Source organism: Choloepus didactylus, chromosome 8 (assembly GCF_015220235.1).
Source record: "Choloepus didactylus isolate mChoDid1 chromosome 8, mChoDid1.pri, whole genome shotgun sequence".
NCBI classification, from domain to species: Eukaryota; Metazoa; Chordata; class Mammalia; order Pilosa; family Megalonychidae; genus Choloepus; species Choloepus didactylus.
Window position 1 is genome coordinate 87,833,228 of NC_051314.1, and position 15,799 is coordinate 87,849,026.

General features: G+C 37.0%; 1 pseudogene; it reads right to left on the bottom strand.

Annotated features, from left to right (window-relative positions):
• Positions 1-12,069: 12,069 nt before the first annotated feature.
• LOC119543001 lies at positions 12,070-12,810 on the bottom strand (annotated as a pseudogene).
• Positions 12,811-15,799: the final 2,989 nt, after the last annotated feature.

The following is a 15,799-nucleotide window of genomic DNA, read 5'->3' on the forward strand; positions in this document are numbered from 1 at the left end:
CAAAATTGGTAAAGTCTAGGAGTGAATATACACTTGATTATTATCAAAATATGCTGACATTAGTAAAATGAATCAGATATAAAATATTTCTGTGTTCCTTCAACCTTGTGTTGTTTTTTAAAATATGGGATCTAGATTTGCCTGTGTTTGAATTCCAGATCTAGCACGTGCTAACTCTGTGACTGGGGCCAGATTTTGTAAGATTCATTAAGCCTCGGTTTCCAAAAGTGTAAATCGAGACTAATAAAGGCAACCAGATATAATTGTTTTCAGGTATAAAAAAGACACTAGGCATTCTAAAATTATTAACTATGCTGATAATTTCCTTATATTTAACTGAGGGGCTTTTCAAAAGTTTGAATATGGAACAAATCTCAAAGTAAAAAGTAAATAATATAGACAAATGGATATTCAAAAGAGTAAAGATACAAACCTTTTCACAGTTATGTTCTGATATGATGTGTCAGTTAAATACACTAGTTACATTTAAACCCTTATGTATAGGGAAACAAACAAAGAAACAAAGGGAGTAGTTCCACAAACCCAAAGTTAATAATGATTTTCCTTGTTATGTGAAATTGTTTTGCTATTTTTCATGTTTTCTGGATTAAAATATATTGATAATTTTAAATACTTTTAAATTTTTCTAAAGAAATTCCTATTAGTTAAAATTACAATTACCAGTATGTGTTATTAAGTACACTGAAAAAGAAGGAGAACTAGATTTATAAATTGTTCTTTTATCTACAGGCAAGATGGAAAATCTCACTATCAAGCAATGCACATTGCCTTCATGGCAATTTGATTAATATACATGCATGTTAAAATATAAGCAAGTCTTAGGAAAACAGAAAAAAAACAATGTTATACTACAAGTGACTTTTAAGAAACATTTCTCTTGCTGAATTGTCCTTTGGTCTTATGAAAAGCTACTGAAAATTCACAAAGGTGGTAAAAAGGGAATTCCCCAGATGGCAAGTTGAAAGCATTGCATGCCTTGGTAGGAAAAGGTGTATCAAGAAGAGGGAAGTGCAAATAAAGTGGAGAAGGCCTCCAATGCGGTCTCTTCTACACTTAGTTGGGAACTAACTTGTAGCCTCATATTTTGGTAAACAACAAAAATCATTACAACCTTAAGTCCCAATATTGTACTTTATTGAAGATTTCTGTAGAGAACTTCCATTTTCCAATGAAGACCCAAGCAATCCCCACTTTAGAGACCAACTCAGGCACAGATTGTTAAGGCAAACAGATGTTCTGCATTGCTCAGCTGGTCTGGACTTCTCATTCCTGTCCTTCCCGTCTGATCCTGTTGTCATGCACTGAAATCTGCTCTTTTCCTCCTCAAACTATGTCTTCTCCTATTTTATCCTAATATCACGTCAAAGAGCAAACAGTCTTTCTGTCTAATTGTCTTTTTAAGAGATTTTAGAAACTTGTTTCTGTGGATCCCTCTGATGGTTCCTTCTCTTTCTTGGCTGTCCTATCTCCTCTGGTTGCTCCCACCTATGCTAGGCCTACATGTATCAAAATCCAAATCTCTCGTTTAGTACTATTGCACCTCACTCTATTCCAAACTTCTCACCTTCCTCAGACATAACAGCAACAGGCTTGCTCTATGTTCCCTTCTCTGATGTTACTTGGATACTCGGTGATGTTATTCCTCATGGCTCACTGTTCTGCATAGCAAACACAAACAAGACGGTAAGTAGATCCATTAATGCAGTCAAAGGACTACTCAATAAAGGTTGAAACTGACTGTGTGTTAAAACTTCAAATTCCAAGTGAGACCAAGGGAAGAGACGTTTATTTGGTGCAGGATCTATATTTTCTAAACAATATAACTTCTACAGTTTGTTCAAACACTACAATTACATGGAACTTTGAATAGACAGTGAGCTATGGTAGGTCTGTATAGATTAGAATGAAATAGTAACACATCCTAAAGTAATTTGGGTGGAGAATAAAAATATATATTTGGGACCTCCCTGAAGAGCTGAGGGAGGATGCAGAGGTGTTGGACTTCCTCACCTGGATTGTTGCTAATGTTCTCACAAACATTGGGGACTGACGGCTTGATGTGCTGAACCCTCTGTCTTGGGGCTGGCCCCTATGAAGCTTGTTGCTGCAAGGAGAGGCTAAACTTGCTTATAATTGTGCCTAAGAGTCTCCCCAAGTGCCTCTTTGTTGCTCAGATGTGGCCTCTCTCTCTCTAACTAAGCCACCTTGGCAGGTGATCTCACTGCCCTACTCCCCTATGTGAGACCTAACTCTCAGGGGTGTAAATCACCCTGGCAATGCAGGATATAACTTCCGGGGATGAATCTGGACCTGGCATTGTGGGATTGAGAACATTTTCTTGACCAAAAGGGGGATGCGAAATGAAATGAAATAAAGCTTTAGTGGCTGATTTTAAATGAAGTTGAGAGGTCACTCTGGTGGACATTCTTATGCACTATATAGATAACACTTTTTAGGTTTTAATATATTGGAATAGCTAGAAGTAAATATCTGAAACTACCAAACTCCAACCCAGTAGCCTTGACTCTTGAAGACGATTGTATAACAATGTAGCTTACAAGGGGTGACAGTGTGATTGTGAAAACCCTGTGGATCACACTCCCTTTATATAGTGTATGGATGGATGAGTAGAAAAATGGGGACAAAGCCTAAATGAAAAATAGGGTGGGATGGGGGGGGATGATTTGGGTGTTCTTTTTTAACTTTTATTTTTTATTCTTATTCTGATTATTTCTGATGCAAGTAAAATGTTCAAAAATAGATTGGGATAGTGCATGCACAACTATAATATGGTACTGTGAACAGTTGATTGTACGCCATGGATGATTGTATGGTATGTGAATCTATCTCAATAAAAGTGAATTTAAAAAAGGTTGCAGGTCTTTGGAGGATTGTATGCTATGTGAATATATCTCAATAAAATTGCATTTAAAAAAAAAGACTACCCAAGCAAAATGACTGAATTCACACAATATTTAATGTTTTTCCCTGACTCTAAGACACAGTAAAACTGAACTATCCTTCTCTAATTCACCTTAATAGATCTCTGAATGGTTAAAACACCTCTCTGCATCTGATATCTGGAACAATCAGGATATTCTCTTATTGACAACTCAACAGATATCTTGATGTTGTAAACTAATCCCCATCACACTCTGTGTGGTTAGTTAATAGTGGAGGTATTTTCTGAAGTTCCTTCTCACAGCTGCTTTCACCTCATTGTTTTTAAGGTTATAGATGATGGGATTCACTAAAGGAGTAACCACACCGTACTATACAGAGAAGATCAACTCCAATGGTGAGTCCAAGACTGGCATTAGATAACGAAGAAAACCTGAACCATAGAACAGGAGCACTACGATGAGATGAGAGGAGCAGGTGGAGAAGACCTTACTTCTATTGGAGGAGGAGCTGATGCTCAGGATGGTGGAGACAATGCGGACATAAGAGTAGAAGATCAGGAAACTGGTTCCAAGTCCAGACAGGAGGCCAGAGCTGAGTAAGACAGTAAAATTTGTGGAGACATCAGAGCAGGATAGAGGGAAGAGAGAGGGCAGATCACAGCTGTAGTGGGGGATGAAATCATTGCCTCAGAAGTCCAAGCTCATAGCTGGAAGGATGTTGAGGAGGGAATTTAGAAAGCCCAGAGCCCAGGAACCCAGCACCAGCCACTTTCAAAGCTGGTTGCTCATCATCTCTCTGTAGAGCAGAGGATGGCAGGTGGCAACATAATGATCATAGACCATCACAACAAGCAGGCAGACTTCAGTGGCTGCACTCTCAAACAAAAAGAAGACTTGAGCCAGACAGCCCTACACAGAGATGGTTTTCTTCTGAGACAACATATTTTCCAGCAGCTTTGGCACTGTGACAGAAGAAAAGCAAAGGTCCAGGAAAGAGCAGTGACTCAGGAAGAAGTACATGGGTATGTGGAGGTGAGAATCTGCCCTGATCACCACCAGCATCATCAGGTTCCCTGCCACGGTCAGAAGGTAAATTTCCAAAAACAGCCCAAAGAAGAGATCTTAGATGTGTGGGCAGCAGAGAGACCAAGGAGGATGAACTTGTTGATGGCTCCTTCTTCTTATTCTTCTTCCTATTCTTATTCTTATTCTTATTCTCATTCTTATTCTTATTCTCCCCTGACTTTGAAGCTTATTATAAAGCCACAATTGTCAAAACAGCATGGTACTGGCATGGTGCTTCTTCTTCTTCCTCTTCTTCTTTCAAGGCCACTTAGAAAAAAATTTGTCTAGAAATAAAAATAGGACCAACCCTGAAATCTCTTGAACAGACTCAATTATCAGATTATGGGAGTCTTCATCCCAACTAGTTTAAATTTCACATCTTCCTTGATTGGTTCTTTCATCTTTTCTTCATGGAGTGATGAACTACTTCAATCCTTAACCCTGGGTTAGCTCCTCAAGTATTTTAAGTAATGGCTGACCTTCATTCTCAGAGACTCCTTTAAAAATTCACAAGTTTCCCAAGATCTGATCATTATAAATTTAGTTTTTCTCTAACAGAAACTGTGTTTGCAATATTCCCTATCTTTGTAGATAATAGAGGAATTCCTAAAGTGGATGTTCCAAAAGAGCTCTTTTCTCTTATCTTTTGTTCCCATTCAAATCCTCTCTAAAGTGTATCCTGCTAAAGATGTTTTTGTCTTCATTTAGCTTACAACATGGCACTTTCACATGCATTGCCAATTTCCACTCTGGGACAAAGTTGAAAGGTTTAACCATGAGCATGTGTTCACAACATAAGTCCATGTTTCCCTGTGTTTACATGTTAGATTATGGGACTGAAGAAATAATGAGGAGCCTTCTTAATCAATTTTGCAGAAGAAAAAAATTGAGCATCAGTGGTAATGTTACTGTCTAAATTGTCAATCTGAAGAGTTAGAAATATTTCCACTAGGTAAAACTTTAGACCAGAGAACCTACTACCTAAATCTGTGCCCCCTGAATTTCAATTCCAAGACCCCAAATAAAGCCTTTTCTTGCCTTGAAGCTCAGTTTGTTATTTCTAGTTAACAAAGGAAGGGTGGGGACATTGAGCAGATTGAAGAAGATGTGTAATATTGTTTAGTAACTGGGGCATTCTCTAAATTTTGGAAGAAAATGGGACTAGATTAGCAGTAAAGTGGTACTCAATATCTATTTATGAATTACCCAATACCAGATATCTTTTCTGCATGCTTTAGACATATTCACCAAGAGTCCACAACAAATCTATGAGTTAAAGCCTATTATTCCCTTAAAGATGAGGAATATGAAGCACAAAAATGTGAGACATCTGCCTCAAGTACATACAATTTTAAGTGGTAGAGTAAGGATTCAAATTCTGATCAAGAGACTTCAAAATCTGCCTTTCATCACTATGCTAAATGGCCTGAAAAGTTCAGTTAGTGATTTGACACAGGGGTCATTGTAGGCTGAAAAGGAGCTGGATACACAGAAGAAATAGAAACCAAGTCTGGTGCTGTGACAGAAGGCTGGCCCTTGCTCTGGAAGACAACACTGGGCAAATAAGCAGGGCACATTCACTTAAATATTGCTCCTGGATTTAAACCATGGCAAAGAGCTAAATTATTGTTGGTTTGTGTGTGTTTGTTTTTCATGTGTGTCTCCTAGACCTGGAAATATCTGGGGTTATTTGGCAAGAACTAAAACCCATTGAAAGATTTTGAAATTTAACTGAAAGTAGTATTAATATAGATTGCAATTGTGGTTTTATTTTATTATTTGGCACATGTCATAAATTTGATGATGTCATATATAATTGGGGTGTTTGATTGATTCTTCCTCAATTGATGAAATTTCCAAGGATCAATGAAGAATCATCATCACCTTAAAAGTCAATCATTGGGGAAGAGATAAGATGGTGGCATAGAGAGGAGTGGAAGCTAGTTAGTCCCCCTGGAACAACTAATGAACAACAGGAACAACTACTAAACAACCTGGAATAACTGTGGGGAGACAAATCTGACTGTCCACTCATCATACACCAACCTGAATTAGGAGGAATGGCCAAGATCACAGCATAAAATCTGTAAGTAAAAACCGCAGACCCACACTGAGAGCCCCTCCCTCACGGCAGCCTGAACTGCAAAACCTCATGGTGCTAGAAAGTAGCACTTTCTGAACAAGTGAATATACCTCAGCACAGCTCCAGCTAGGGTTTTAATGTTAACCACTCAATACAGACTGCAAATCCCCAACAAACAGACAGAGGCTTTTGGTGACAACTGACCTTGGAGAGCCAGGACACATATCTGTCTCTGGATGGAGAGCCCAAAGGATCAGGTGCTATCTCTGGCCAACAGGTGAAACTAAGGGCTGTAGACTGACCCTGAAATGGTGATTTCTGTCCCTTTCTCTCTCTCTCAACCTGGGCAGCTCAGTGGACAGAATCTCACCCATTTTCTGCTTGCAGTGCTCTGCCACAGAGAAAGCCTCAGCCATTTTAAACTCATAGCACTCTGACCCAGACAAGGGTGGAGACAGTAGAGTCAGAGAAACAAAGAACCTATTTATATGCAAATGACCTCTTTCTAGGGGGCATATCTTCCCAAGAGGAAAGAGGTGGGGCCCAGCTCTACTACCTGCCTTGCATTCAGAACCAGACCCCAGACCCTGGGGGAGAAAGAGCCATGGGCCACACCTCCTTACACCAGCCTGGAGTGACAGGCTGACAGGTGCCACCTGCTGGGCAGAAAAGCACAGGGTGTGTGAATCCTCTAAGACACACCATCAGGAAACCAGATACTGAATATTCCTTCCTTCTGGGACCTGAGCCTGTTCTCCTCTGGGAAAACGTCACTGGGGTGGCCAAAGAGGTCAGATGCCTAGACAACAGAAAACTACAACCTACCCTAAGAAAAATGAAGTTATGGCCCAGTCAAAGGAACAAACTTATACTTCAACTGAGATTCAGGAATTTAAACAACTATTACTAAATCAATTCAAAAAGTTTAGGGAAGATATGGCAAAAGATGTAAAGGTTATAAAGAAAGCACTGGGCATACATAAGGCAGAAATAAAAAATTCAAAAAAAAAAAACTGGCAGAATCTATGGAAATGAAAGGCACAATGCAAGAGATGAAAGACACAATGGAAACATACAACAGCAGATCTCAAGAGGCAGAAGAAAATACCCAGGAACAAGAGATAAAGGCAACTGAAAGCCTACACACAAATGAACAGATAGATAAAAGAATGGAAAAATATGAGCAACATTCCAGGAACTTAAGGACAAAACAAAATACAAGAATGTATGTATCCTTTGTTTCCCAGAAGGAGAAGAGAAGGGAAAAGGGCAGAAGCAATAATAGAGGACATAATTAATGAAAATTTCCCATCTCTTAAGAAAGACATAAAATTACAGATCCAGGAAGCACAGCATACTCCAAACAGAATAGACCTGAATAGGCCTATGCCAAGACACTTAATAATCAGATTATCAAACATCAAAGACAAAGAGAGAACCCTGAAAGCAGCAAGAGAAAAGTGATCCATCACATACAAAGGAAGTGTAATAAGACTATGTGTGGATTTCTCAGCAGAAACCATGGAGGCAAGAAGGAAGTGGTGTGATATATTTAAGATACTGAAAGAGAAAAACCTTCAACCAAGAATCCTATATCCAGCAAAACTGTCCTTCAAATATGAGGGAGAGTTCAAAATATTCTCTGACAAACAGACAATGACAAAGTTTGTGAACAAGATACCTGCTCTACAGGAAATACTAAAGAGAGCACTGCAGACAGATAGGAAAAGACAGGAGTGAGAGGTTTGGAACACAATTGTGGGTGATGGTAGCACACCAATGTAAGTACACTGAACAAAGATAACTATGAATTTGGTTGAAAGAGGAAGGTTGGGAGCATGTGGGACAGCAGAAGAAAAGAGGAAAGATAAAGACCAGGACTTTATAACTCAGTGAAACCTAGAGTGTTCAACAATTGTGACAAAATGTACAAATATGCTTTTTCATGAGGGAGAACAAATGAGTGTCAACCTTGCAAGGTGTTAAAAATAGGGATGTATTGGTGGAAAAATACAATCAACATAAACTAGAGACTATAATTAACAGAATCATTGTATTATGCTTCCTTTAATGTAACAAAGGCAATATATGAAGGTAAATGCAGATAAGAAGGGGGCATAGGGGAGGGGTGTGAGACTCGGTATTGATGGTGTTGTCTGACTCTTTATTCCACCTTGATCTAAAGTTATCTTTCCTCTTGCTGCTTCCTAGCTGTCATTTTTTTTCTCTTTCTTTTTTCTTTTTCTCTTGCCTCTCTACCTTCTTTGACTCTTCCTCCTGCTGTGTGGAAGAAATGGAGATGTCCTTATAAAGTAGTGGTGAGGGTGGTGAACACATAAATATGTGACTATACAGGGAACCATTGATTGTCTACTTAGGATGGAATGTATGGTGTGTGAACAAAATCATCTTAAAAAAAAATGGGCGGATGATGATAACTTGAGGGCAATATACTGCGTGAAATAAACCAGATACATAAGAACAAATATTACAGGGTCTCACTGATAGGAACTAATTATAATATGTAAACTCATAGACATGAAATACATTACCAAGATATAGAAGAAGGCTAAAGAATGGGGAGCAATTGCTTAGTCTGAGCAGAACATTCAACTAGGATGAACTTAAATGTTTGGAAATGAACAGAGGTGATGGTAGCACATTGTGAGAATAACAGTGCTGAATGGTGCATGAATGTGGTGGAAAGGGGAAGCTGAGAGTCATGTATGTCATCAGAAGGAAAGTTGGAGGCTAAAAGATGGGAATATATAAAACAGTAAACCTTGAGGTAGGCAATGTCCGACATTAACTGTTCAAATTTTAGAAATCTCTTTCATGAACCAGAACAAATGTATGACACTACAACTGGAAGTTAATAATAGAGGGGCATACAGGGAAAATATATACACATTGCAAGCTATATACTACAGTTAGTAGTATTTCAACGTTCTTTCATAAACAGTAACAAATGTATTATGCCAGTACTACCAGTCAACAATGGAAGGGGGGGGATGGTTACAGATATGGGAGGACTTGAGTTTCCTTTTCTTTTTTTTTTTTTTTTTTTTTGTCTTTATTTCTTTTCTGGGGTAATGAAAATGTTCTAAAAATTGAACAAAAATTTATTGTGGTGATGGATGCACAGCTGTATGATGATACTGGGGACAACTGACTGTAGAATTTAGATCTTTGGATAATTGTATGGTATGTGAACAATCCCCCAAAACAATAAATTTAAAAAAATTACAAAAATTAAAAAGTCAATCATTGATTTGGGTGATGAAATCATAACCATATGATGATACTGTGAACAGCTGATTGTACATGATACATGATTGTATGGTATGTGAATATATCTCAATAAAACTGAATTTAATTAAAAAAAGTCAACTATTGAAATGCTTCTTACTGGTAATTTGAGCATTTCAAATATTACATTTTAATTTTGTCTGTGAAAAAGAAAGACTTAAATAATGTACTTGTCCTTTGTGAAAGATAACCATAACTACATTTCTAAACTCTTCACATACACAATATTCATGGGTATAAAAATCAATAGGAGTAGAAAATGGGGAAATTTTGTGAGAGCTATATTTCTTAAATTATATATAAACATTTACATTTTTGAATCACTCTATATTCATGTCCTAGGATCTATTAATTCATATAAGCATGGTCAACTGCTGAAATTTTATCATAATTATGTTTGTTTTCTATTAGAAGAAATGAAAGAAAATGTATGAATTTCACTGAACTGAGTATATCTGCATTGCACAGCAATTGTATGCAGTTTAGCAAACAATTAAATGCTTGATCTACTACTCTACAAAAGTCATGTAAATTATTGTTAAATAGATGGTTATAAGTAACATCAACACCCACTGAAAAGCAAAGAACTTCATTTAAAGATGAGACTTCACACTATAAGCCAGCACAGAGCACACCATTAGTACAGGTTTGGGCAATTGTGAATGGAGGCACAGACTTAAAATGATTCAGTGTTTTACATTGTAGTATTATTAATGACTGCATTTGCCATATGACTAATGCTGTTGATTGAGCTTTTTAATTGTGTCCACCGATCACAATGGAAAGGTTGATAAAGAAAAACTAATAGAACAAAGAAATAATGTTTTGAATAAACTATGAATATTAAAGGACAATAACTATAGACATGGAAGATCTAAAAATTAACAGGGAAATGTTAATTTCAAATATTAACAACAGGGAATTTGACGTCATGAAATCATAAACTTAGATGAAATGAATGACTCCTAGAAAAAAATATAATTCATCTGAAGTGATTCAAAAAGACATAGAATGCCTGTTTAGAACTACAGTTATTGAAGAAATTATTTCAATAATTAAAAATCTTTCTATATGAAAGCATCACACCTAGATTGCTTTGTTAGTGCTTTCAGATTTTCAACAGAGTATTTCAACATTAAATAACTCTATTAGAGAATAACAAAAGGAATTCTGCTACTGAACTTATTCTATGAGGCAATAAAACTTTTTGATAGCCAAATCTGACAATCATAGAATATAAAATGTAGTTGACAGACCTGTTTTTCACATAAACATAAATTTTAAGATAATGCACAAATCCTGAGAGGATGGTCAGGAGAGGAAGAAGGGCAAAGTTAGGGGTAATTTTGAGTAAGTATTAGCTGTTAGGTTGGGTGGGAGGGTCCTGCGATTTCACAATACCTTTAAAAAACAAGTGAACAACAGATTAAAATAAGTACATAAAAGTAATATATACATGCACCAGTAATGATGATGCATATTGAACAGGGAATGAAGAATCATCCAATTCTATGCCTCTGAAGTTTTTAAGGGGGAAAAGGTAAAAAGGCAGGAAGGAAGAAGGGAGAAAAGAATGGAAGCAAGAAAGAAGGAGGGAGTGTAAGCTCATTGGAACAATTGTGGGATAAATGATTAAATAAAATAAGGAAACATTGGAAATGTTCAATATTAGAGAATTAAATAATGGAATATGCGCTTGCTGCTTTATGATAGGTAAAATGATAGAAGCAAAATTATACAAAAATTGTAATCACAACTGTATATAAGAATGCTTGTTAAAGATGTTTTCAATAAAAAACTAGAATGAAATAGACCTAAGAGTTAGTAGTGATGTTCACCCAGGAGGAGACCTATATTTTATGTTTTTTAATTACTTCTAATTTTAATATATTTAAAGAAATTATTTTACATGAATCAATAATACTTTACAACTTAAAAGTTTTCAAAATAAAAGGAAAATTGAAACACTTAGCAGTATCCATAAAATATTTTCAATCTTTTGAACTGCAAAATGAAGAAAATATAAATTGATGCTGACTTGCTATATAGATCCATATATTGCAAAAAATGAGGCAAATAAGATAAATACAGAAAAGAGTTTTTGAATCTTCATAAACTGTAACTTTGATGAATCAAATACTAAAAACTGAATATTTGATAAATACTTCTTTAAAATATTTGACGGGAAAGGCAAGTTGCCTGAAAGCTTTGATATTTTCAAAAAAGGAAATAGATATAAAACAGTGCAAAATGTTGAAAGTGGCTAAAATTCTTCCATCTTATATGAAAGTCTGAAATCAGGTCACTTTAGATCTTCCATGAATGTTTTGCAAGTAAAGGGGACTATTAGGTTAAATTTCTTTTCATCAAATTATCTTCAGTAAAACTCAGATGAATTACCTGGATGAATAAAAGGAGAGATCTGCAGAAGGCAGTGCCTTGGAAGGCACCATAAATGGAAAAAGGTACAAAAGGGTAGAAGGTGACTTCTTTCAAAATGGCTATAATAAAGTCATTGTGAAAATGCCAAAGGTAGCTGTGCTTGTTTTCCCATGTCCCCAGTTGAAAGGAAGTTTGGCATTTGGAATCACATCACATCCTCTCCTTTATTTTTTATTTTTTTTTTAATTTGAAAGCAATCACTGTTTATTAACTGACCAGATTATAAAAGTAATTATAGTAGACACCTTAGCTCATCCTTCTAATGAGCCTATTGATCTGGTCTTCCCTATTGCCAGCATCTCCCCCTTCTACAAAATGAGTGGTCTTTTTCTTCATTCCCCTTCTGGGAGAAGATAATTTGAAGGGCCACAGGAAGTTGTTTGCTTCTTTGAAGTGTTTCCCAACAGTACAGATCTCATGAATCAGGTCTTCCATGCAGATGATGCCATGTTTACTAAGAGATCGTGCAATCAAAGAGTTATCTCTCAAGGCAATCCGCTTCTTATTGATTTTGCCATAACCACGCTTACAGATTAGTTCATTTACTGACTTCAGGTTTGGGTACCCCCATGCAATATATGGTTCCACAATTCTCAGCATGTTAACTGAGGCCTTGTTGAGCTTAACAAAGGTGCCATTGAAGATTTGGCGAAGGCGAAGAAGTTGCAACACTTTTCGGACCTTTGGGCTCACGCCATTGATACCTCTGATCCTGATGACAAATGCCAATTTGTGTTCCACAGGTACATAGAAGTTGCCAGCTTTTCTTCCCATTCTAGCCATTTGAATCTCAGTTCTGTACATTTGCCTGTATTCCTTGTGATAGCGCTTGGCTTTTTCATAGATAAGCTTCCTCCTTGCCTTTCGAAGCATCTTTTAGGCAAACTTCTTTCTCAAGCGCTTGATCTTCAGTTCGGCAAAATTCCTTCTCTTTTTCTTGAGGGTTTCCGGCACAGCCAGCACCTTCTTCTCTTCGACACCCTCCATGGTTCCAGCCGGAAAAGAGGGACATCCTCTCCTTTAAAAGGATTAAGTATCTTGAAGTTACTAGGGTAATGCCACTCAGGAAGAAAGGGCAGCCAGACTCCAGAGAGGGCAAGGAAAAGAGAAGCTGGACCAGTGCCTGATGGCTAGAAAATACTTTCTGGGTTGGGTGTACATCCTGTGAAGCACCAGACTTCTGAGCAAAGAGTAAAGAGATGATAGAAAGAGTGGACAAAAAGGAAGAGGTGATTTGAAGGAGTTCCGTGCCCAGGTCCACAGCATGGACCACTCTCCCAAGGTCATTAGGATGGAAGAAATGATGGGCTATAATTTGAAAGGCCCATGTTTCAAGAACGTTAAAAGCTTGAAAGAAGACTTAAATGATTCTGGAATCATCAGTAGCAGCTATTCCTTGCCCCATTGAAAGAGGTCTTTAATGAAGAGCTATTCTCCTCCCATTCTAAGAAACATTCAACATTCAAATATTCAAGAACATTCAAGAGCATTTGGTTCTGTTTATCTCAATATTACAGATATTTGGATTTCCCCTTTCACCTTCATACGGATACACTTTTCTCAGTATGCAGGTTGACTTTGGTTTTGTCAAAAACTTTAGGTCTCCTTACAAAAATGCTCTGGTTGTTTTAACACAGAATATTATTCATCAGATCCACCTTTGGTCTCAATGTGGTAGAATAAGAACTTTGGGTCATACATAGGACGCATCATGTTGCCCAAGTCTATTTCCTGGTCATAGCCATTTTTTCCTGACCCTCAAAGAGGAATGTCTGAGTCCTTACTTTTTAAGTATTCAGCCATCAAGATCTCCCTATTCGCTTCAACCCGAATACACATTACCTGTACCTCCCATTGAAAACACAATCTGCTCCTCGATATGGCTGCAGAAACTTCGGTTTGATTCAACTACTAAAAATAAAAATGAATTGGAGAAGGTATTTCCTGCACTTGGTTTTATGATTGAGGTTATAATAATCTACTGATAACGAGATGTTCTCTTGGATTCTTCACTATGAAAGTGAAATTGCACCAGGGCATTTCTTTCTTTCAAATGGTCTCAAAAAACATTAATCTGGCATCTCTTAATTTATCCCCTATTTTTCTAAATAAATTGTCTCAGCCATCTATAGGATACTCTGGTCTAACTAATCTTCAGAAAAGCTGTGTTTAGGCAGCTTGGTTGATCTCAGTAGCTCAGGGGATGGTTCAGGCAATGCCAATTACTCTCTATGTTGAGAACTTGAAGTCAGTCATTGTAGTCAAGAATTAAACCATTTAATAAATGCATTGCTGAGGGAGGGATTTCTTTAGTGTCCCTGTGGAACTTCTGGGTTGAAATAATAACCAGGGTCATCAAATGTGAACTCTTGTTTCAGAAGTTCATAAGAGACAGTGAAGACATAGGGTATTTCACATTTCTCCTTTTTAGAATGACCATTTTTTCAGTTGATGCTCCAAGTATTGAGTTTTCCCTCTGATTCTCAACCAACTTCACCTAGATAAATTTGCTGTCAACATGTCAATTGACGATCAATTGAATAGAAACAATAACAAGTTGAAAGGAAAGAAATCCCATAACCAGTCATTTGTCTAAACTGCCCAGTCAACACATTCTAGTGTGATGAATCCATTTATACTCAAGCCACACAAAGTCTTTATAGCAATTTGCTTGCTTAGTTGTTGAGAGTTCATTTAGAGAAAACTTTGTTTATTAAATTTATAGTCATGCACCATAATAGCCTGTTACATTAAATTTATATTTTCACTTATTTATTTAGGATGTGCTTTAGTGCTTTCATTCAAGCTAAAATGCTTAACAGCCATTGTGTTTCATTTCTGTCATTTCTTAAGTAATCAAAAGGAAAATAGTAAGGGAATTAGAATAGTCAAGTCCATTTGCAGAATACTGGATTTATATAGGAAATCTATATGGATGCGAAAAGTATTTTATTTATATTTGGTTGGTATTATTAATACTAGTAAATATTTAATGAAATATATATAAAATATTTGCAGTCCTACATATATATTCAATATATATATATGTTGTACATACATGTTTTATATATCTTGTATGTAATATATATGTATGTATGCCATGTGTGTAGGTATACATATACAAATTTTCTATCCCATATCCTGGAACCCACTTGAGTTCACCTGCACATTGGCAGGTTTGCACCTCAATTACTGAATTAAGGTCTTTTTATGCTAATTCCAGCATCTGGTCCCTCTCAGAGACAGTTTCTATTGACTGTTTATTTTCCTGCATATGAGTCATACTTTTCCATGTGTTTGCACATATTATAATATTTAATGGAGACTGGTTTGGCAACACAGACCCAGGGCCTTCCTAATTGGGAATGAACCCTGAGCATGTAACAGGACCCTTAGAAAACAACTATGTACTGCATATAATGCTCTGTTACAAGTGGAAGGTGTGAAGCAGAAATGTCCCGTCACCTTGAAGTTCACCCTCCCTATACAGGGCTAGATGACAGTGTCCTGACACCAGCAATGCACAATTAAGTACGTTAACTAAGTGCAAAGCTTACTTGTTACAGCACAGTGTTTTCAATACCAGCCATTAGTGCTGAGATGCATGAGATTTTAGGACCGGTGTCATATGTAGAAGATTAAAATTTTTGCACATGAAATAGCTGTTGAATTATCCACTATGGAAGGCACAGAAACAATTCCCAAGTATGCTTGGTATACTGATGGATCAGCTAGTGGGCAGCCTCCCACATGGACAGTGGTGGTGGTAAAACCCAGTATTGACACTATATCTTGGGAGACTGGGCACTATGCAAACTAGTCAATGGGCTGAATTAAGAGCATTATGGATGGTAATAGCACATGAACCAGGAGATGTGCTAACTATCTGTATCAACAGCTGGGCTGTTCACAAAGGCCTCATGACTTGGATGGCAACCTAGGAACAAGAACAATGGACAGTCAGAAGTCATCCCCT